Here is a 23,573-nt window from a genome sequence, read left to right on the forward strand (position 1 = left end):
GGATGGTAAGTGCCATAGAGAGAAGTAAGGCAGAGAAGGAGAATAGGGCTGGGCTCGGGATGGGGGATGTTGGGCAGTGGATGAAATTTAAATAGTGATCAGAGAAGTCTTCACTATACTACTTGAAAGACATTTTGAAAAAATTGTGAAAGAGTCACAGAGGTAGGATGTTTAGGGGAAGGGCACACTAGGCAGAGGGAACGGTAAATGCAAATGCCCTAAAGAGGGTGCATGCCTTTTGTGTTGGAGGAACAATGAGAAAACCAGAGAGGTTCAAGGGGAGAGAGTAAGGGAGCATGTGTAGAATATGACGTCAGAAGGGTCAGAAGTAGGGGGAAGGAAGTCCAGGTAGGGCCTTGAAGTCCGTGTGAGGGCTTTTGCTGTTAAACTTTATTCTGAATGAGATAAGAAGGCATTGGAGGTATACTACTTCCTAGGACTGTCGTAACAAATTACCAAAAACTAAGTGGCTTAAAACAACAGATATTTATTCTCCCTTAGTTCTGGAGGTCAAAAATCCAAAATAAACGTGTTTGCAGTGCTATGCTGCCTCCAAAGATTCTAAGGGAGATTTTTCCTTGCCTCTTCCTGCTTTTGGTGGCTCTAGGCATTCCTTGGCTTCGGACAACATCACTCTAGTCTCCATGTTCACATGGCCTTCTCCTCTGTTGTCACTCTGTCTTCTCCTCCTCTATCTCTTATACGGACACCTGTTATTGCATTTACAGCCCATCCCCATAATCTAGAGTGGTCTCACCTTGCAATCCTTAACTTAATTACATCTACAAAGACATTTTTTTTTTCAAATAAAGTCACTTTCACAGTTTTAGGAGGTTAACATGTATACATATTTTTTTGTGGCGGCTATTATTCAGTCTATTACATAGAGTTTTGAGTAGAGTGGCAAGATCTGACTTATATTTTCACAGGTTCATACTATTTCCTGTGGTGAAAATAGTCTATAAGAAAAACAGAAAGACTGCACAGCAGAATCTAAGAGACCATAGGAAACAAAGTAATAATTCAATTGAGTATGCAGTCTGTACCTAAACATTAAAAATGGAGGTGGTGAGAATTGTTAGATTCTAGAGATACTTTAAAGATGACAAAATTTACAGAAGATTTTATGTGAGGTATAAAAGAAAGAGTAGAGTCAAAGATGAATCCAAGGTTTGGGGCCTGATATCTGTGAGATATTTTTGATATATATGGTAGGAATGTCTCCTTTCCTGTAAAGCTTTTATACTGCTGGGATCAAGGTCATTAGGTAGTTGTTACTCCTCTTCCTTCAGGTCTGAGGTTGGATCTCATTTCCTTCCGGAAGTCTTCCTCAACTTCAATAGATTGGATTAACATGTTTCTATGCTCTGTACCCTAAGTTTATCTCTATGATAGTTTTATTTTTCTGTCATTTGTCTTAGTTTGCTTTTGCAAACCACCTCAAAAGTTAGTGATACAAAACTAAAAAGATGTATTTAGCTCATGGTTTTGCAGAATGACAATTGGCTTAGCTTGACTGTTCTGGACTATGGACTGTATATCTTGGCTGGACTTGCTCATGCATCTGCAATTACCTAGTGAGTCAGTAGTGGCTGGTTGGTTCATAATGACATCAGGTGAAATGGATGAGATGACTGGGGTCTCCCCCATGGGGTCTCTCATCTCCACAGGCTGGCCTAAGCTTGTCTACATAGCAGTCAAAGGGTTCCAAGAGTGTGACAGCAGAAGCTGCAAGGCCTCGTTAAGTCTAGGTTCAGAACAGGCACAGATTCACTTCCATTAAATTCTATTGGTCAAAACAAGTCATAAAACCAGTCCAGAATCAAGGGATGAGGAACTAGACTCCACTCATCTATTGGAGAACTTACTAAGCATTGTGGCAATTTTTGCAATCTGTTGCATCATTTAATATAATTGCCTACTTGGGTGTTTCTCTTCCTTGTTAGCTACTCCACAAGCAGGGAAACAACTCTCTCTTTCTTCATTATTAATCCCAAAGTAGACTTTGAATACATACCTTTAAAGAAATGAATGTATGAATGAATGAATGAGAGAATCAATTGGTAGACAAACTATAATGCAACTCTCTGTAAATGTCATGATCACTTACTCTGCTTCCACTCTCTTGAGTCTGCATCAGAATCTTTATACACAGTTATCTATAACCTGTGTTTGCAGGTGCAGTAAATTATTGTTTCAAATTAAAGATCTGAATTAATGTGGGCATATACAGTAAATGGTCAAGATAAGCATTTCTTCCAAAATTAAACATCATAAATACTTGAAATAACTTTTTAAGGGGTTTAATTGCCTATATATAGCCAATTTTTATATAACTGACTTTATATAAAACTAGAACAATGAATTATTTTAAGGTTATTTTTTGGAATAGTTATTTTTGTATGTACAAGTTAACAATACACTTACTTCTTTAGTTATACCAGGTATTATGTTGACCCATTTTTCTTTAAGGTTCAGAGTTCAGTTAAGTTTCTTCTTTGCATAGGTCACATGAGTTTCTTTAGGAATGCCTTACAGAAACCAAAGCTTTTCAAAAGGATTCTTTTCTTCCTTACTGATTTTCATTTTAGAATCTAAAATGCAAAGGATTCATTAACGGCAATATGCCTCTACTGCTAAACAATGCCATTGTCTGGGAGACTCCCAGTGTTTTATAAATGGAAACAGCAGCAAGCTCTTATGCTTTTTGCAGTGAAAACATATAAGTACCTTGGAGATAGAGATAAGAATTGAATTTAAAATCCCAGTGCCCAATCATTTTTACTAATGACTTCATTCCTAAAGCCCCATTCATTTTTCTCTGTTGCTCCATATATCACAAAGAATTTACACTACCTACCATCAAGCTCCTTTTTGAGTCTCTTACATCCTTCAGACTCTCTTTAATGTGAACCTCCTTCGACACTGAACCTGAATGTCTTCCAGAGCCTTATTGATCTAAGTACATCAACATGTTGTTTGTGCTGCTTGTCTGTCTGTTGCAGTTAGTGTAATAAGTCTATTGGACTACTCAGTTCTGTGTTTGGTAGTGTGCCTATGTTCTCAGTACACTAGAGGTGTGGAAACAAAGTAGTAATCTGAGAAAGCAATTCAGTGAGAGCAACTCCTGGAGAAAGTTAGGTCTCTGAAGAATGTTTTACTGTTCCAAGAACAAGCACATCTGGAAAGTAGAAACATAGTGAAGAGCTATGAATATAGGAAGAGTAAGAGTTCAGTTCTTTGGAAATTGAAGGAGAAAGAGAAGTTCGTTCCGAATCAAGTATTGTTGACTGTTAGAAACTTGTGTCTGCTAAGTTTTATCTATGAGTTTTATCAGGGACCTAAGCCTGTGAAAGTCGAAGGATGGAGGAGGCTGGGTTGGGCAGGGAAAGCCTCAAAGGAGTCCTGCACTGGGCAGAAATGGAAAAGTCTTAAGAGCCCCATTATGCTTATTTATTGTCTAAGGGCTGCCCAAGAAGGTGAATGGTGAAGGTGCTAATAGCTGGAGGCTGACAGCTAACTTCACTCCTTGCTACAGAACCACAAGATTTTTCTTGAAGAGACATCTACGTGACACACCTCCTTGACTGCCACAGAAATTTAAGTAGTTTTAAAATATTTGGGGAAGAGCTGAATGTTGAACTAAACTGCACTCTTTCCACCTCCATGGGGGTCAGGGAGGGCGCTACAATCAAAAGATAATTTAAAAGAAGGCTATTGTATTCAGTCATTCTGTTAATCAGCATAATTTCGTAATCATTTGTGGTTTGGGTGCCCTTTTTGGAGGTTTTACTTGTCATTGTGTTTATGGGAAATTGACAGTTATTAATTGTTTTTAGGCTTGAACCAGTCCTTATTAGAATTCAAATATATTTCCCACTACTGGGTCCAATATCTATGTAACCATTTACCTTACAGTGAATTTTACTGTAAGTGTAATATTTACAAGAAGCAATTTGTCATTCCTGGGATAAGTATAGAAATTTCAATGTTTTCTGGATAAATATGTCAAAATAGCCAAGATTCAAGCAATAGAAGAAAATGGGAAACTTATAATACAGCATTTTATATTAGAGTTGGGAGGTTTGCTATCTGGTTTGACTCTGTTATCATTATTGCTTTTATAAATATGATTTTCCAATTATTAACCATCATTAGTATTAATGGCATTAATGCTGGTAATCTGTCTCACTAAGGATTTCAAAGTGCTGTATTTTTTATATGCTAAATGAGTTCCAGGGCTCCAGCAGTGATTTCTACCCTGATTTGCTTCATCACAAAGTCTCCAAACACAATTAAATTTAATTCATATATCAGGATGCCATACAGCACTTTAGGTTAGTGAATGGGGTGGCAGATTCTCACAAACAATTTGGGGATATTTCAACTCCCCAAAGACTTAAATCTCTAATCTAATTGGCAATACATCCCCCTTTTCTCACTAGGGACAGCTCTCCTTGTCATTTAAATATTTGCTTATGTGTGTGTTTCCAGGGCTGGGGAGCCCAGGTGAACACATGTACCAGGTGTACAGAGTAAGAGGAAGGACGAAGGTCCAAGACTAAGGCCCAGAGGTACAAAAGCTCTGTAGTGCTTGTGTCTGTGCCTCCTTTCTGTGACCTGCTCCTCAATTCTTCCCTCACATTTCAGTCACACCTCTCTCCATTTCCCCTCATCCTTCCACTCTGTGCTCTGAGCAGGTTGTCCCAGCTGGTTGTCTCTCTCAAGCCTCCCTGCCTCTGTACCATGTTTACTCAACCTGGAACACACCTGTAGCCTCTCCTCTTGCACCTCTTACTTGTCCGAACAGCTCCCACTGTGCCTTCATGAGTCACATCAAGCATTGTCCAGTTCATAAAGGCTTTCTTAATTACTCCAACTGTGCTTTTCCTCTGTGTTCTTTTCCTTCGTACAGATATCCAATATTAGGATCAACCTGTTCACATGCCTGTTTCCATCATCTCCACTAGAAATGAGAGCAAAGATCATCTATTTTCTTTTTTTTAATATTTATTTATTTATTTGGTTACACTGCGTCTTAGTTGCGGCAGGTGGACTCCTTAGTTGCGTCTCACAGGCTCCTTTGTTGTGGCATGTGAACTCTTAGTTGCTGCATGCGTGTGGTATCTAGTTCCCTGACCAGGTGTTGAACCCAGGCCCTCTGCATTGGAGCTCGGAGTCTTATCCACAGCGCCACCTGGGAAGTCCGCATCTATTTTCATATATGTAGTCCAGGTTTTTGCTAACAAAGCTCAATCCACTTTGTTGAATGAATAAATGAGTCCTTGTTCCTCATCCCAGTGCACCAGGGGCCAGCACCTCCACGTTACCCTCTGAGTGCCTGCTGCAGAGTCTCTCACATACTGGCAGATCCAAGTGCACACGAGCACAGGTATAGCACCATCCTTGTTGGGATTTCATCCCCACACACTCCTACATACCAAATGGGCTTTTATGCATCTTCATTGAAATCTGGCTTTTCCTTGGCATTGCTGATCTTCAGCAAGTTACTAGAAGCAAGCGTCTCTGATAGAATAATTAAAACAACTATGAATTCATGTGTTACTCTAAGTGTAAACTTGTTGATGTGTTAATACTGCCAGTAGTATGTGCACTGAAAAAAGAGAATGGGAAGCCAGTAAAACATAGAAATGAACCCCTAATGGTGGCATTTCAGGAAATAAGAAGGGACAGATGAGAAGATATATCTGGACCGGGAGCTTCTGGGTGCCCTTCATGTCATACCACACAAGCCATTTCCTATCCCCGTACAACAGGTGGATCTGCTGCTACAACACTGTCTAACCCTCCTGAGAATAGTATTTCTATTTCTGTCTTTTATAAAAAGGTAGAGGCACCAGCCCTTCTGGTTGTCAGGGACCAGGAAGAAGCCCTCCTCATACAATGGCCAGAAAAAGCCAAGAACAGACAAAGAAGTCAACCTTTTTCTACATCCAGTAGACACTGTAATAACACTTCCCAGTTCAAAGAGAGGCAATCAAGTTCAATGGAAACAGATTTATAATAATTGTAGCAATAGGTTACACTGATTAAGTGTTTACCAAGGTGCTATGCTAAGCCCTTTCCTTTATTCCTTACACCAACAATATAATAAAGGTTATTTTATTATCCTCATTTTACAAACAAGTAATTTGCCCATGGTCACAAAGCTGGTAATTGTCCGAGTCAGCACTGGTGCTCAGAAAATTATTACTCAAATCCTAAACATACCTTTTTATCTCTGGAAGGTACCCCCTGGTATAATGAAGAAGGTACCTAATTAAGCTTACATGTCAATATACAATCCAGCCCTGCTGCTATTGTTATTACGATCCTATATATGACAAGACATTTAAATTATATTTCATTCCTTTTATTTCATGTGGGTACAGAAGAGATTATAATTTCTGAATCTAATTTATTTTTACATGAAACAACTGGTAGAGAGAATATAAGTGCTTTGCCATTATTGCCAATATCTTTTCTACAAACATTTAGGAAACATCTAAAATATGTAAAGAACACTTTCAAAATGTTTGAGGAAACAGTTTAAAGGATATTGCATGGTCCCTGACTCCAAAGAGTTTACAACCTGAAAAGTACCATTAAGACCTCAGTAACATTCCAAATCTGACCTGTGTACAAGCTGTTTCCAAATTGATATCAGAAACCTGAGAACTCACCCATCCACTCAGAGAGCAATCAGACTATTGGATGTCAGAATCATAAAATAACTACTGTCTTCACCCTTTACTGTCAAGCAATTGTTTCCTAAACACAGTTACCGTCACTAAGTCTGCAGACTTCAGAAATTCCAGATCTTCACTAAATCGCATGGAAATTTATGTTGGCATATTCCTGGAGATTTCTTTTAAAGTATCATTTCTGTCCATCAAATCAAAGTTCCTGTAAGTATCCTGTGTTTAAATTCTTTATCTTTCCTGACAGGAAAGATGTGGGTTCCCAGCGGCAGCAAAAATCTAACTGGTCTCCTTTACTACTTTCTGCAAATATCGCGCACCTGGTTTTGCTGAGAGTTTTAGTGTCATTTGTTGAAACACATTTAACTGATGTCATTTGGTTTACACCAAGTTAATACTGGCTTCCCCAAGGCTATGATCAATTCAGTCAACCAGCTGGTTTGACTGATTTTTCCTTTGAATTTGACCTAATTGCCTCGCTGTTTGGGTATCCACAGACACCTTTACACAAAGAGAAGGCAGGCTTCATGTTAACTTGCTAAATGAGTGTTATTCTTTTCTCCTGAGATCGGCCACGGACTGATTGAGTGACCGGTGGCAAGAATTACAATCATATGCTCCCTTCTCCTCTTTCTCATTCCAAAATGAGAATATGAATATATAAAGCTCTGAAGATGCTAAATGGGAAATCAAATAATTGTATACTTTAAGGTACCTCTGTATTGTATAGAAAAACGGATTTCTTCTGTTCTGAAATGCCAGCAAGAGACAATATGAAGGGAAAAAAAAAACCAATTAGCAACTTAAATTAAAAAATCCTCTTTTTTTAGTTGTACATTTGGATCCTTTCAGATAATTAATCATTAATAAATATTTACATACCATTTTCTTTTTATATTGCAGTATATACCACTAGCTCTTTAAAAGTTAACAGGTATTAATTTTCTTTCAAAATAAATATTCTGTTTAACAAATCTAGGTTTCTTTACTGACATATATTCCAGTCAAGTCAAAGCTCTGATCTCATTCAAAACTCAGAGTTTTATCCAAATTTGTTTACCTGTCTACTAATCAAAAGATTTTCAGTATCTAAAATCCTGATGATAAAACAGTCATAAAACGTTCATAAAAATCGGATCAGGTGGAGCATCCGCTAATCTGAGTAAATTTTTGCCTATGATTAACCAGTTCTTAATGACAACCTTTTTCATCTTACAACTGTGACATGAAGAGGGAGCTGTAGCTCTTCTGAGACACAGTTCTGCGGGAACCAGCTCAACCACGCTTTCCGATCTCGTGTCTGTTTCTCTTTCTCTCTCCCTCTCTTGCGCTGCCCCTCATTCATTCACTCTTCCATATTTTTGCCATTGTGCCAGCTCAATTTAAATGTATCTGCTCTGTATCTGTTCAAGTGGAGATAATCCATGCAAATCAGGAGCAGTGGCTTTCAATGCCTGGTTCACAGAGAGGACTCAGCTTGAGGAGGTCACTCGTTCACAGCCGCTCCTCCCATTATATTTTTCCCCTTATTGCAGAATTGCTGTATGTATACAGTGACTGAAAGGACTCAATTTACTGCAACTGCTGCTTGGCTTTCCTTACAACTTTTTTTATAAAGGAACTTACCTCCATCTGTCTTTTCAAGGTAGGAAGTCTGATTCTTCTAAAGACGTGTGTAATGCCTCCACTGTCTGCTCATTATCAAATGTCACTTGAATGCTTTATATTGTTGCTGGCATTAGGCACAAATGCTGTGATTCCAGGTGCCTCACGCTTTTGTTACTTAACCGTATAGGTACAATTGTTTAAGTGCTGGGTAATTGTAATGTTTATTTTCCCTGCAGCCAGCTTCAGTTTTACAATGCCAGAAAGATGATAGTGTCCACTCTCTAATATAGAAATACAAACCTCTTATCAAGTTTTCCTTCTTAAAAAAAATAATCTCTTAGTATGTTTTAACTTATCATGTATCCTGGTCAGTAATAGCCAAGTGTACAATTCAACCGTGCTATTTTTTTTTTTTTTAACCTGGAACATTCCTGCAGCATTTTCTGTGAAAAAGAACTAACTGTTGAAATGTTTTTAACAACAGCAAGAAAAGGATAGATTTTACTTCATTGTGCTGCAAAGCAAGAAGCTGAAGGCCTTATTGCTAACAAGCCTGTCAGACAGATTTATTCTTCACAATTCATAGATTGTTACTAGGCTATGTGGGAGTTAGGATTCAGTTACTGTCATTATACATGCTATTATTTATTGTTTTAAGACTGAAATTGCTTTATAAAAAAGTTTAACGTAACAAGGCTAAAAAAAATCTTATGTTTGTATAACACCGTTTGATATCATTTTTTAAGACTGATTTCATAGCCAAATGGTTACATTTGGATTAAAAATGCATGTAAGAAGCTAACAAGATTTGACGATATACATGTTGATTTATGAAGGCAATTCCTGGGCTTACATTACTTCATATGTGTTTCCTTGAAGTTACTTGTAATGATTTTTTAATCATTTCTCAGTCATTTCAATTTTAAAACATACTAAATGTCTATGCAAAAATCTCTTTTTGATTAGTACAAATATAATTATAATATTCCAGTTACAATTTGGATTTCAATAAACCTAATATGTCTTTGAAAGCACTCCTTATTAATATCATTTTACATTTATTACCTTATTTTTCTGGCAAGGTTTGACATGCGGTTATGACAAGACTATTTAATCTCTTGTATAGTATAGAATTGAACATAAACAGTAAACAAAGTTGACAGTCCTGAAAAGAAGAGAAAAAGATCCTCTGTATACTGAATAGTTCTGATGACATAAATCTTAGATTTCATCTTCTAGGTAGATACTTGTAGTTAGCGGAGTTCGAGGGAAAAAATTTATTATCCCCATAAAATATCTCACTGCCAAAAATGTGCAGTTCTTTTTCTTTTTGATACAGAGTCTTCTGTTTTAAAAAAATGCACTCTGATTTTTGAGTACAGTACAAGGTATGAAGTCCTGTCATTGTTAGCATAAAGAAGACATCTACACAAGTATTACTGTGCAGAGGGCAATCTTTCTGTCTTTGGAATTTGTTAGGTTACTGTACATAGAATTTAACAGGTAAATATGTTCTGCTTCGTGGCATTTTAGTGATCCTATTGGTATGCAGGCTACTCTGCTAGGGTAGCAACAGAAAAAAAAAAGATACATGTTTTATAGCAGTGGGTAATAAAAGCCCTTCACCGTGAGAGAAAAGGAATTTGACTTGTTTCTTATACAGTAATTAGAATTTCTTTAGAACTCTTTGAAATATTGAGTGATAAAGTAAACTGAGCCTTCCCAAGAAAGGCTAATTGAATTTATCTATTCTAATCATGTAGTTGCCCATGAATATCTTCTTCCCAGACACTGGCACTGGAGGATTCCATTCACATCTTCAGTGTTACAGGGGAGAAAAAAAAAAAGGATTGGCCACTAATGGTAGAGGGTGATTCTTTCATAATTAAAACGACTTTGAGAGAAGCAACAGACACAGGAAAACCTTAACAGATGGAAAGGTGTGTGGGATTGCCTGGCTGTGTGAACTTGAGACTAGTGTGAAACTAAAGGATGCCCTTTCAGAACAAAGGAACGCCATGTAATACTCTGTCAGCAGTCAAGCTGAGTATAGATATAAAAAGTGGCTAGGGAGAGCTTTTGGGGACAGAGAAAATGCAAACAAGGAGGCATTCTCTTTTCAACCAAATTACTAGTATTTGATAGGTATGACGGCATCCCCCCATGGAGTCTCCAACCATCATTTCACAGAGTTATTTCAAAAGCACATATTTTAAAGACTTTCACATTTGTTTGCAAACCTCCTAGGAAACTCTCCAAAGACCTAACTTGTATGCCTTAAGTTAGGTTTTACTGTGCATCCTAAATAAAATGGTCACAGCCTTCAACTCCCCTGGGTTTCTTTCGCTTCCTCTGTAAACTTGCCGTTCCTCTAGTAACTCATTCAAGCAACTGTTCAAGATAAGTTACATTTTATTCCATTTTAGTGTGCCTTGCAGCAGAATCTATAGAACTGGTAAACCTTGTAGCTGTATATAACACCATGTTGTTATTCCCACCTGGCTTTTTTCTGCTGGTTTTACTGAGTACAGTTAAAAAGATAAATTATCATCTTAAAAGGATGCTATAGAGGGCGTTAATAAGTTCTCTGTAACTTCAGAAGTGTTCAGTCGGGCCAAAGAAACTTGCAACCCTGCCTGAGGGAAAATAATGTGTTTCATCAGCAGACATTCAATGCTTGTATCATCTGTAGATGTGAAAAATTTCTCAGGAAGGATTGTATCATACCGTATTTATTTTCTAAATCTTGAAACTCATTGCTGTGTATGAATTAAATGTAATATTAAGTGAAAACTCAGCAGATACTAATTGTCTCATCTGTCTTAATTTAATCTGTATAACACTATGAGGTCGATGGAACCATCACCCGCATTTCATAGATAAAGGCACTGAAGTACAGAGAAGTTAAATAACTTAGCCAAGGCCACAGAGTTGTAGGAAAACTGAGATTTGAACCCATCTGTTTTGAAACTGGCTTTGAAACATCACACAATAATGCCTTCCTGGCTAATTAGCTCAGATAACCAAATACATAAGGACATCCCTCCACTCATAGCAAAAACATTACTATTTACCCATTTGTAGTCTTGGTTCAAATATCTGATTCTGATTTTTCAGAATTTTTCAGCTCTTCACTCCTATCTGTATTACCATCATAGCAGAGTTTTTAAAAGTATTGTCATTTAATACATGCCAGAAATGGTTACTCTTGCAGAACATTAGTCTTTTACCTCAAGGAGTTAAGAACTAACTCAGATCTGTAATTGACTGGCTTGTCTACTGACAGCCTTTGAAGCACTACCCGCGCCCCCCCCACCCCAGCCCCTGCCCAACACCTTTTTTTTTCCCCCTGTCTAAAGAACAAGATTGACATCTCTTTATATGTTTGGAATTTTTCACTGGTGTAAAGTGCTTGGTAATGATGGAAATTAACCTGAGGCTTTATCTAACTACCTTTCCTTGCAACTCCATTGAAGTTCTGGTAACAATTAAAATTTTCATGCAAACAACTGTTCCCTTCAGAAAAAATATCTTCTTCTGTCTTGTCATCTTTCTTCAAAATCTCCTGGGTAGTGAAAAGAAGCCCTTTTCCTTGTCTTTCTTTCCATGGGCACGTATGAATGAAAATTTCCCCAGTTGAAATACACCAGCGCATTCCAAAAGCAGATAAAGAACACAAATGAAGTGAAAATGCATTTTTAAATGGTGAGACTCTGAAACACTGAACTGATAACTATCTGTCCTTGTGTCGGAAGGTATTGTCTCCTTAGGGAGAAATGAGCAAGAACAGGTCCATACGGGGAAGCATTTGTGGCTTTAGTTCTGTCCGTTTATTCTGAATAACTTGGACTCTCTCCTGCTGTTCCTCACCCCACCCCTCGTGTGAAAGAGGATGAACTATTATACACAGAACTCATAGAAACCTAATTTAAAGACTGTGTTCATTTGACCTTTGAATATCAAATATGCAGTGTAAACAAAAATCTGAACAGGATTAACACATAATCAAGTGGCAGAAATATGAGAAACATGGGTCAGTAGCAACCAAGCAAGTTACACATTTCTCCAGTAACAAATGAAAAAAGAAAAAAAAATGATGCCTTTCTGTGATACCAGCATGCTTTTTAGATCTTATTTGAAGTATCAAGCAGATGGACTGCCCTATATATCCAGACCCTCTATCTGCTGGCAGGCAGAAAGCCTGCGAACCTATCTCTAAAGTTATTTTAAAATAACAGTTTTGCCTGGATTAGCTAAGTTAGACATAGACCATTGGTACAGGAAAGGTTGGGAATTAATTTAAATTTGAGCTTACCCTTCCATCATCTCTTGCTGAGTGAGTTCCTTAGCCTGTGAGACATTCCTTTCAGATTTGATTTCTCTATTACTTGGTTGATATCCTCACCTTGAAAAAAAAAAAAGGTCGGAGGTGGGGTGGGAGGAGAACAGGGCATGGCGGTTATAAGTTATGTGTTGATGTAAAAATTCAAAGGAGTTTAAAAATGACCTAAAACCATTGAAGGCCGTGTCCCTCGTTGCTAAATTCGTCAGCTGTGTAACTGAATTTTCTATCTAAAAGATGTTAATTTCCTGAAATTAAAAATAAAATCAAAAGATTGTTCTCATTCTGGAAAGCTTGTGAGAAAGGCAAAAAATACTCAGATAACGCAATTCTTAAATATATTAGCAATCAGTTTGGACTGAACACTTATTAACACATCTGGGCTCAAAAAGAAATCTTCCCTAGCTTTTAAGAGCCAAGTTTGGAAAGCAAAGCCAAAATTTGTAAGAAGCCTTAAACCAGGGTTGGAAAGTGTGGTTTGTTTGTTTATGGATGTTGTTATATATGTTACTTTCTTATCAATCCTCTCCCAGAAATATTAATCAAGTGTCCTTCCCACAGTCATTGAGACCTCTTCCCGGCATATTCACAGCACTTACAGTTTACACCACACAAGTCAGCCTCTAACTGTGTTGTTTTCTTATATTTCCCTGTTTGTTTTATGGATTATATTCTTATATTTCAAGTAGCTTGTAAACTATTTAAGGGTAAAAATCATACTTTCTTTGTGTCCTTAACAGACCTTGACTCAGTGTGAAGGTCAGAGAGTATTCTTGATTCATATTTGAATGACTCATTGAATTTTTTAAAAATCTAGTTAGCTTAGTTTATATATTTTAAAAAATTTATTTCAAGGGCAAAGAGAGGGACATCCATCCATTTAAGACCTAGCTATATTCTGGACACTGGACCTATGCTCGGACAGAATATGAAAGTTTACACATGCTCAATTTTAAAAATAGCAACAGAAAAAGAGATTATTTCAATAGATAAGATTATATATATAATTTCTCATGTTTGGAAGTTAAAGAGAGAGGCAACTAGTGAAGGAACTAAGGTGAAAGATCTAAGCAGGAGGAGAATGAAAAAGATAGAGAAAATAAGGCAATTTAGAAGGCAGGTGATGGAGGAATGGGGAAGGGAGAGACATGTTGAGAGATGAGGAGAGAGGGGTTTAGAAGATGTTAAAGAATTCAAACCTTGGCATTTCTCATTAACCACAGTTTACAGCTTTTTAACTTCTATCATTAAATCTTCATACACTATAAATGGAATAGAAATTGTAATTAATTTCAAAGAGAAGTTATTTTTTGGCCTAAAGCTTTGGCTCCCTGGGAATGAACACACTAAATGGGGTTGGGATCCTAAATAAGGATGAAAGCAAAGAGGATATAAGGTAGCTTTTAATGCAAACTATACAGTAGTCAGTCCAGTAAGAAATCCCACAGAGGAAGCTTACAGCCATGAATCAAATTCTAAAAGGAGTTTGGTAAATCCAGTCTTACCCAGCAGAGATCGACACCTAAGCAGGGTAGAGATGGAGCCTGTCGGAAGAGTGGTTTTCAAGGCAGCTTGAAAGTTACGATTGTCAACCAACGCACTCCTGGAAAAAGGCTGGGATGCGTGGAATAAGACATAGGCTTCAGGAAGCATTGCTGGCAGAAGTAAAACAGAAGAAGCAGTTTGGGGTTCACCACCTGCATAGGAAGCAGGGCTCCCCATCTATCCCCTTCTGGGTACCAAGATCCAGGAGAAACAAAAATCTCTTAGTTCCTCAGAGGATTCAGGGTAAAAGCACTAAAATTATGGCTGCCCCTCCGCATTGGGGTACTCTGGCCTCTTGCTGGAGATATTTTGTTGTCTCAGCTCACAGTCACTTCATTTTTGGTCCTTAGCCACGTAGGATGTTAAAGACGATTTGTGAAATTCTTCTGATTAGCAAGTGAAAAGCCATTGCATACTGGCTACTGAGATTTTGTTGGATTCAGAGAGGGACAGAGCAGCCTGCAGATGACTATGGAGGCATTATTTTTAATTGATGCAAGAGATATAGGACATGGTTTAAAGTCTGCATCCTTAATTGGAAGACAAAAATCAAAGGCATTTAAAATCATGTGAACTGAGTTTACAGAGGAAGTATAAAGAAACAGAAAGAACACTGGCTTCAGATAGACAGACCTGGGTTGGAATCCCAGCTAACGGGAATATTATTTAGTCTCTCTGAGTTTCTGGAAATAAAAATACCCACTTCTCAGTTTTATAGTAAAAAAGGAAATGATATCTCCTATATGTTCCAAACAATGCTGAGATCATGGAAGACATTTAACAGTACTTCCTCATATCATTTTGTTTTCTGTCCAAAATCAAATTTCCATTACTCTGGATCCCGCTCAGAGACATATGTATTTAGATGTTTCATGGCTTAATTTTAATTTGTAGCTAAGAAAAGAAAAGAGATTCGAGGGACAACAGAGCACTGATCCTAACTGTTATTAACTTAGTATTTGAGGATAGTCAGACTTAAAATTCTTAGGTCTTCTCAGGTGGCAGTGAGCCTGATTACAGCTGTGAATAGCAAATTCTTAGGAAAGATGCTTCCTATGCTAGGGGTTATGTTTATAATTTTGATTAAAATTAATATTTTCAACTACCTCTGCTTCCCAGGTCCTGATTTAATATCCTTAAGGCTTGATGCCTGAAGACCAACATGTGTTAATTTCTATGGCTCTTAAAATGGCATGTCTGTCTGTACTCCCAGGCACTTTAGTGACAGGAGCTAACTACAGACCTTGCTGAATTTCCTTCTGAGTAAGATCTGTGCAGGCCACTATGAGAGTTCCCAGTACCCAAGTGCAAAAGCCAGAATGAGAACTTTTGGAAGTGTTGTCTATGAATTAGTCCAACATAAAATCCATTCAAGAGAATTCTTTTTTTTTTTAGTTCTTTTAGTTTTGTGTATGTGTGAAGTGAGCACAGACCACATATCAGAAGAAAAGAAGCATGAGAACATGAAAAAATCAGGAGGGTATTTCACAGCTTTGCAAGATTTTTCTGATTTCTTTGGAAGCTATGTAAATGAATTTCTTAAACACAGACTGGCATTGATTTTTTCCAATGTTCATTGATTGCCTCGTCATTGCTTCATATATGTGTTCTCCCAAAACATCTAGTATCGATATTTCTCTCCCTCAACTCTGTCCCCAATCCATTATAAGTATATCATTAAAATCTGTTTAATTTCCTATGAAAGATTATATTAAGTGCACTTTTAGTGTAATTATATCAATAGTGGAAGATAAACATGTATTAGGCAGCGCAAAATGCTGATTAACTGTCAGGATAAATCTGTTTATTTCAGATATAGCAATCTGACAACCCCCTGGTGTTAATCGAGAAAGTACATGCTCGTGCCAGGTAGAGATTGGTGGGTTTCTGACAGCAAAATGCTCTCAATGGCCTCCTGCTGTGACATAATCTTCATCATATATAAACCCATATGCATGTGTATCTATGTAATAAAATGCAGACGTGGATCATGTGATTTAGGCATATGTGTGGATCATGTGTTTTAGGCATATGTGATACACTTATACTTTGGTGTTTTTCCACATATAGAAAACAAAATGTATTTTGAGAAGCACCAATGTCCAGTCTGCATTAACAGCCCTGTGTAGAATGGAATGGCTCGAGAAAGGGGAGAGTGGATTACAGGAGTAGGCTGCTTTAGTTTGTGCCCAAGGCAGGGTTTGCCCTCAGTAATGTTAGCTCAGAACCATTTGTATTAATACACAGAAAAAGGAAAGAGCCAGTACAAAGAAGGGGAATCAAGAAAGGGAGGTCTGGTATAGGATGTTCATCCGATTCTCAATGCAAACATGCTTCTTTTATTATTCTAACTTTTTTCCTTGAGATAGTAGTTTCTAAATATATCCTAGAAACACTGCTGACTGCCAGCTGCTATTGGGCATGAAGTTCCTCTTAATGAGATAAAACATCATCAGGAAGTCAACATGCCACACATGCCATGGCTGAATTTTACCAGGTTCTCGTGCAGCAGAAAATGAATCGAAATGAAAATGAATTGAATATTCAGGCACAGTTTGCCAATCTCTCTGAAAAATAATTTTGTCTGACTTTATTACATTGTGATCATTTCCTGAATGCCATCAAATGCTGAGTAGAATAATAAAAATTGATATGTATATTGACATTTCAGTTTTTCTAAATAGAAGCTGAGAAAATATAAACAGCATTTGGTCTTTGCAACTCTCCCGACCAACAATTCGTATGCTGACTAATTCACTTACTTTCAAATACCTCATTCGGCCTTAATATAAATGTCTTCTGAAATAATTTCTCCCCAATAGATTATGCTCATCTTCAGTTTGATTCAGAATTTACATGTGTAGTTTGCATATTTTTGCATCAGAGTGTCTGCTTTAAATTAGATAAAGGTCACTGTCATTCATAATCAAGAAGAAGGTGGATTAAAGGTCACAATTCAATAAAAAATCTGATTAGATGTAGAGTTTTGTTCATATGATTCGATATCATTGGATAAGTGGAAATCATGAGCCAACAAATTAACCTCGGTATAATGGGTGACTTGCTTCACTGTTATCAAAAATATTCACAGGGTTTTTTTTTCCCCTATGTATAACTTGTTTGTCTCTATGCAGCAATGACAGTCAATTCTGTTAATATTTTTACCAGGAAGAGTCTTTCATAATGTCATTTGGTTTTAGGAGTGACATAAATGACAATTTTATCTCCAAAAAATAAAGTAGTAAGTTATAATGAATTAATAATAGACAGATGTGGATTAGAAAGTCTCTGGGGACTCTCATGAGAGTTACTTAGAAGTAACTCTCGTGGTTACTTCTACCATTTTTTCCCTAAGGTGGTTCCTAGTTCTTCCACTCTTTTTAAAAGATGGAGCTGTCACAGCACATTTCTTCTTTTACATACCATTTTATACCTCTCACGGACACTTAAGAGCCCCTAAAAACCTTTCCAAATCTTGACATCTATCTACTCAGTATTTCTGTCTGTGATTAGAATGGATAAGTATAAAATAAATGTAGTCAGTGGCAGACAATTAGACTTTTTCAATTTGTTGAACTTTTTAGGGTATGCTTGACAATGACTTGAATAAGTGGAAAGAAGTTGAAAACAAACAAATGCTAAGTTGCAGTATATATTTGTTTTGTCCACAGATCAATCTGAATACTGAAGGGATAATTGATACACCTTTCATTTTTGTTTAGAGGTTTAAGTACTGAGGTGTTAATATCAATGCTTACTGTAACAGAACTCACTGTTATTACCAAAAAATAAAGAGTCTGATTTCCTCATCTTATAATATTTCTCTTCCTTTTCACATGTGCTCTTGACTTAAGGGGAAAATCTTACATTTTTCCCTTAATTGCTTATCAACTCTATTTGCTATACTGACATCTTAGCATAGGATAGCCCACCAAAGAAAAAAAGAAAAAAGAAAAAGAAAGATAGATGAAGAGGCACCTCCTTTTTAAAGCACATTGTTTATTTTCCAAAGAAAAATCAAACATTTTTGTGGGAACTATAAAGGTTAAATGGTGTAAGCAGATTATAATTAGTTAATTTTGTTAAACCTATACTGGATCAATTTTACATTATTTTAATTAGCTTTTGGAATAAATGGTTTGGTGAACAAATTCACTTGATGTTCAGGATCAAACAAAATTACCTTTCCTCTGGGTAGGCTTAAGTTTCACAAAATGATTTGGAAATGACCTCCTTTGCTTTCATCTAAAAATATCTTTGGATTTAGAAAATGATTGAAGTTGGATATATTGTATTTTAAGTCAATCATATTTTACCATTTTCATAGCTTATTCTTTCCTTAAAAAGGAATATAATGAAACTTCACTAACCAGATGTTCCCCCTTTAAGGAGACTTGGAATTCAGTATCGTGGTGTTTGTAAAGTTGATTCAACTCATTTCTGCCACAAGACATATATTTTATTCTGATAAGTTCATGAAGTTTTTTCTGACAAGACATAGGAATGAAAGGTAGATAACCATTAAATATTGTGATCATGGACAAATCAGAGGTATTCTGACTTATGTCTCTGCAATGTGTGTGTGTGTGTATGTACCTATATTCATATACATAAATAGGCAATCCCTAAATTGTAAATACTAGATCCCAGATAGTTGGGTAGTACATAAGAAATCCACATAACTGTCTTTTATCTACCCCAATTTAGAACATCTAGGGAGCAACTTGGGAGAATGCAAATATGATTTGCCCTTTTTTTGTCAACATGAAGTTAGCAAATTAATCTAGTACCCAAAGGTAGCTCTCTCTCTCTCTCTCTCTCTCTCTTTGCTTACAGAAATAGTTCTCAGAGATGATTTTGCTTCCCAGGGGACATTGGTAATATATGGAGACATTTTGGGTTTGGGTAGAGGGGGGCAGGTATTGGTACTACTGACATCTAGTGGGTAGAAGTCAGGCAATGATGCTAAATGCACAGAACAGCTTCCACAACAAAGAATTATCCTGCCAAAAATGTCAATAGCCCCCAAGGCTGAAAACCCTTCTCTTAAAGGAAAAAGGGAGAGGATTCTTCATTATGTGTCTCAACTCTATAGTACATTTCTCCCCACACCCCAATTCCACATCATTCTCATCTATGTCTGGCTAACTTCTCTTCATCCCTCAGAACCCTCAGGGCACTGATCACCTCATTCCTGGAAGTTCTACTGGTTTGTCATCTGATCATGGTGGCACACCTTTGTGTTACCACACCACTGTATCCCTCTGAACTCTGCTGACTGATTTGCTTTTCTCTATCCCGTACTAGACTATTAATCTCCCGAGAATTGTCCTTTGTATTGCTAACATCTAGCATAGTCTGTGGGACGATAACTATCCTCTTAAGACTTGTTAAATGAAGTTAAGTTTACCTCTAGAAACAATACTGTACAGGGTGTTTGGGTTTAGCTGAAATAGCACTTAAGATACTGTTTCAGGCATTGTGGATTAAATATATAAATTGTAGTTACTGACTTAAAAGTGTAACTGTTTTAAAAAAATTTGAAACACAACCATTTGTAAGTAGGGGGTCTGCTTGCATATTTATTTATATATGTATAGCTGGCTGTGTTTAAAATATAATCATGTGTTTATGAAACGTGGCATGATTGCATGTACACATATATATATTTTCAATAAGGTATACATTTTAATGAAGACACTCCAAGATAGTATCATGAATATATACACATACCTAAATGAAGTATATTTTCACATTTGCATCATTAAATTTTCCAGACTCTAATGACTGTTTATAGTTAATTTGCCAAAATCATATTTGCAATAAAATAGGGAAAAGCACTCTCCACCTCTAAAGAACATGGATGACTTTAATGAAATCACTGTTATTTTTATGTTTCTTGATATATGTGTTTTGGGTTATGAATATGGTCAATAATAGCATCAAATTATGAAAATATATCTGTACATTGAATAAGTGATGAGTTAACTTATTAATTGATATTAATCAATGAGAGTCCAGAACTACCTTTTACATCAATTATTACATCTTTCAACAGTAATATTGATTACTCTGCATCTTGACAATACTATGACCCTTTATTATTCCATGAAGGGAAAGAGTGAAGTCAAAATCTGGCAAGTCTTTGATTAATAAATGTTATTGTAAGAAGTTAATTTGGGTAAATAAAAAGTTTACTTCAGTAGAGTTTAAAAATTAAGAATGCACCTTTAGAACCAGAAAGATTTATATTCCATTTCTGGCTGTGCCATTTATAAGCTGTGAGACTTTAAGCAAGTTTTTTAACCCCCAAGACTCATGTTCATCTGTAAAATGGGCACAATACTGACATTTACTAATACCTACTTCATATGGTTTTTGTTATAGATAAAATAAACGATATAAAAAAAGAATTTTTGTGTGTCCGTAGACACATAAGTTAGTTCAATAAACGGTGTCTATTCTAACGTAGTAGTAGTTGCAGAGGTAACCATTTTAGTAATGATAGCAGTGGTAGGGCACTATCAATCCAGGGTTTCTTTTATAATCTGGGAAATATACCTAATAACATTCTATAACTAAAATTAGATTTATATTAGAAAAAAATTACAAAAGAAATTCTCTTACATGTTTTTCTTCTACTGCAGTCGTAATATTCAGCATAACTCATGTTCTTAACTACTCTAATCTTCTCTGTCTTTTTTCTCCTACTTCCATCCTTCTGTTGGCATATACATTCATTTTATCTCCCATCAGTTTATAAAGTTGTTTGCAAGTTTGTTTGAAAAAGCTTTTGAGAGCAATTTCCAGACTTACATTTCTTTGGTAAACCCAACAGCATTTTTTTTTACATCTCCACATCCTGCCATGGCTCACCAGAACAACATAATTATAAATACAAAACAAGATTTTTTAAATAGGGTGCTTCATAGATAAGAAGCTGTGAAATATGCAAATTTCTCATCAAACTAGAAGAATTCCATCCATTTCTCCTCCACAGATCCCAACAGGCTAATGTATCAACCTGCCTTTGAGAGTAACATTTCTACCAGGCTGATCACAGAAATGGAGCTCAACAAATGCTTTTCTGAATGGAATTTGAATAATGAATGTTCCTAGTGAACTGTACTATAAAGACTAAAATAATCATGAGTCAAATTATCACAAGTTTTTTTGGTATTCTATCCATTAATTTTATTTCTTAGAATAAGTCAATAACTAAAGAGGAAAGTAAGACCCAGTTACCATTTTGTCTTCTAGGCCTTCTAGGTCAAAGTTTTTTAGAATTATTCTTTTCATCTTTATGTAAATAAATATAGCTAAAGTTCATAAGATACAGTTATTATTAGACTTTAACAATTTTACCTTTTTGTTTTTAATTAATGTTAAAATAATTGAAGCACAACACTCATTTCAAAACTAAGGAAATAAAATGCTTTTGACTTTATATTTGGATGGACTACTACCTTTTTATCAACATATTTTAAAAGCTTATTAAGTAAGCTTATTAAAACATATATGAATTATATTATATATACATTATATTATACAATATGTATAATTATATATAATATGTATAATGTAATATAGTGTGTATATATATATATGTATATATACATGTATATTATGAACAAAGCAGTGTGGATCCTGACCCCTACCTGAGGATGAGGAAGGGGTAAACACAGAGTTCTATCTTTGGTACTTGCCTTTTCTATGTTGCACATGATCAAAGAAAATATGCTTATCCAGATTACACATGAAACAAACCTGAAAATGATAATCAATACCATATATGACAATAAGAAATATAACTTGATACAAGATAAGTGATAATTCTGTAAATCATTAAAAACATGAAATGCACAACTTTAAGTGGAACTCTCTAGCTAAGAAACTTAGAAAGAAAAAGATTTATGGATTTTAGTTAATCATAAATTTAATATGCACCAATGGTGAGATCCGGCGGCTGAAAAAACATACCCACCACCTTAGGCTAAATTAATAGACATTGTAAGAAAGATATTGAAAAGAATAGTCCCATTAAATTCTCTAATTATTAGATCACATCTAGCATATTGCAATTAGTCTTCTATATTTAAAGGAGAACGTTGAAAAACACAATGTGTCAAAAAATATGTGGCCAAGTTGGAGAGGGATTTAAAAACTATGTCATATGAGGAATAGTATAGGAACCAAAGTGTTTGGCCTAGCAAAGAGAAGACTAAGGGGAGATATAATCAATAATGGATATGGATATCTTTCAACCAATATTTACTGACACCCAGTGGCAAGCACTGTGCTTAGTATTAGATAAACAGATAAAATGAAAAGTAAACTAATCTTTTATCCCTTTGTTAATGGACTTTAAAGTCAAGAGGAGGAGACAAGACTTTAAATAATCACACAAACGAATGTTTGATAATAAATAGTGATAAGAAAGGGAACACTACAATTAAAAAGAAATAAACTGATCTGATCTAATTGGGATGAAGCATATTGTCAAGGGAGGGTCTCTGAAGAAGCAACCTTTAAATCAAATAAAGGTTGGGGGTGGGAGGCAGGCTTCATTCCAAGTAGTGATAATAGCAAATGCAGTCTCATAATCAAGGCCCCTAAGGTGGAAAAGAGCTTAGTAAAACTGAGGAATGGAAAGAGGAAAGGGTGATTAAGGCATATATATGAATAAGAAAGAACGGTGTGGAAAAAAAGTGGAGCCAGATTGTTGTAGCCCCTTTAGAGTAACATTAAGTCTCCTATTCTAAGTGCCAGGAAAAGCTACAGAAGAATTTAAACACAGAGTAAGGTAAGTAGATTTGCTTTTTTACAAAGATCACTCTGGCTTTGTTTTGATCATGTATTAGAAAGGGGCTAGAGGTGATGGGGGATCTACTTCAGAGACAATTGCAGTAGAAGAGGCAAGAGATGAAGGTCATTTGGCTTCAAGTGGAGAGGGTAGAGATTGAATAAAAAAGAGAGGTTCAAAGGCATTTCAGAGGAAATATCAAGAGAATTTGATAATAGATTGAATGTAGTTTTGGAGAATGAAATATGGTGCCAAACAAGACTCCCATTTTCTGATATAACTGGATGAATTCTGAGAAAGAGGTGAAGAAACTTTAAAGCAAAAGTTCAAATGCCTTGTTTTGGCCACAATAAGTTTGAGAAGCAGGATCAGTTGTTTAAACAACAATAGCAGCAACAACAAAAACTGTAAAGAGAGTTTTTATATTATTTGGGTGAATATCTGGTGAATTTTCAGGTGGAAATGAGCGCAGAACTGTTTTGTTTTCTTCAACAGAACAGATCCACAACCACAATGTCAAATTTACCAGAAGGTCAATTTCAACTCAGTCCACAAAAGAACTCTTTTTAAGAAA

General features: G+C 36.1%; 1 long non-coding RNA gene across 1 annotated transcript in view; it reads left to right on the forward strand.

Annotated features, from left to right (window-relative positions):
- Window positions 1–8,178: 8,178 nt before the first annotated feature.
- Window positions 8,179–23,573, forward strand: part of LOC118904081 — a 127,522-nt gene continuing 112,127 nt past the window's right edge. The window contains exon 1 of the long non-coding RNA XR_005021928.1: window positions 8,179–8,346. This is a non-coding gene — a long non-coding RNA (uncharacterized LOC118904081). The remainder of the gene's footprint in view (window positions 8,347–23,573) is intronic.

The sequence above is a fragment of the Balaenoptera musculus genome, chromosome 1, assembly GCF_009873245.2.
Source record: "Balaenoptera musculus isolate JJ_BM4_2016_0621 chromosome 1, mBalMus1.pri.v3, whole genome shotgun sequence".
Classification (NCBI taxonomy): Eukaryota; Metazoa; Chordata; class Mammalia; order Artiodactyla; family Balaenopteridae; genus Balaenoptera; species Balaenoptera musculus.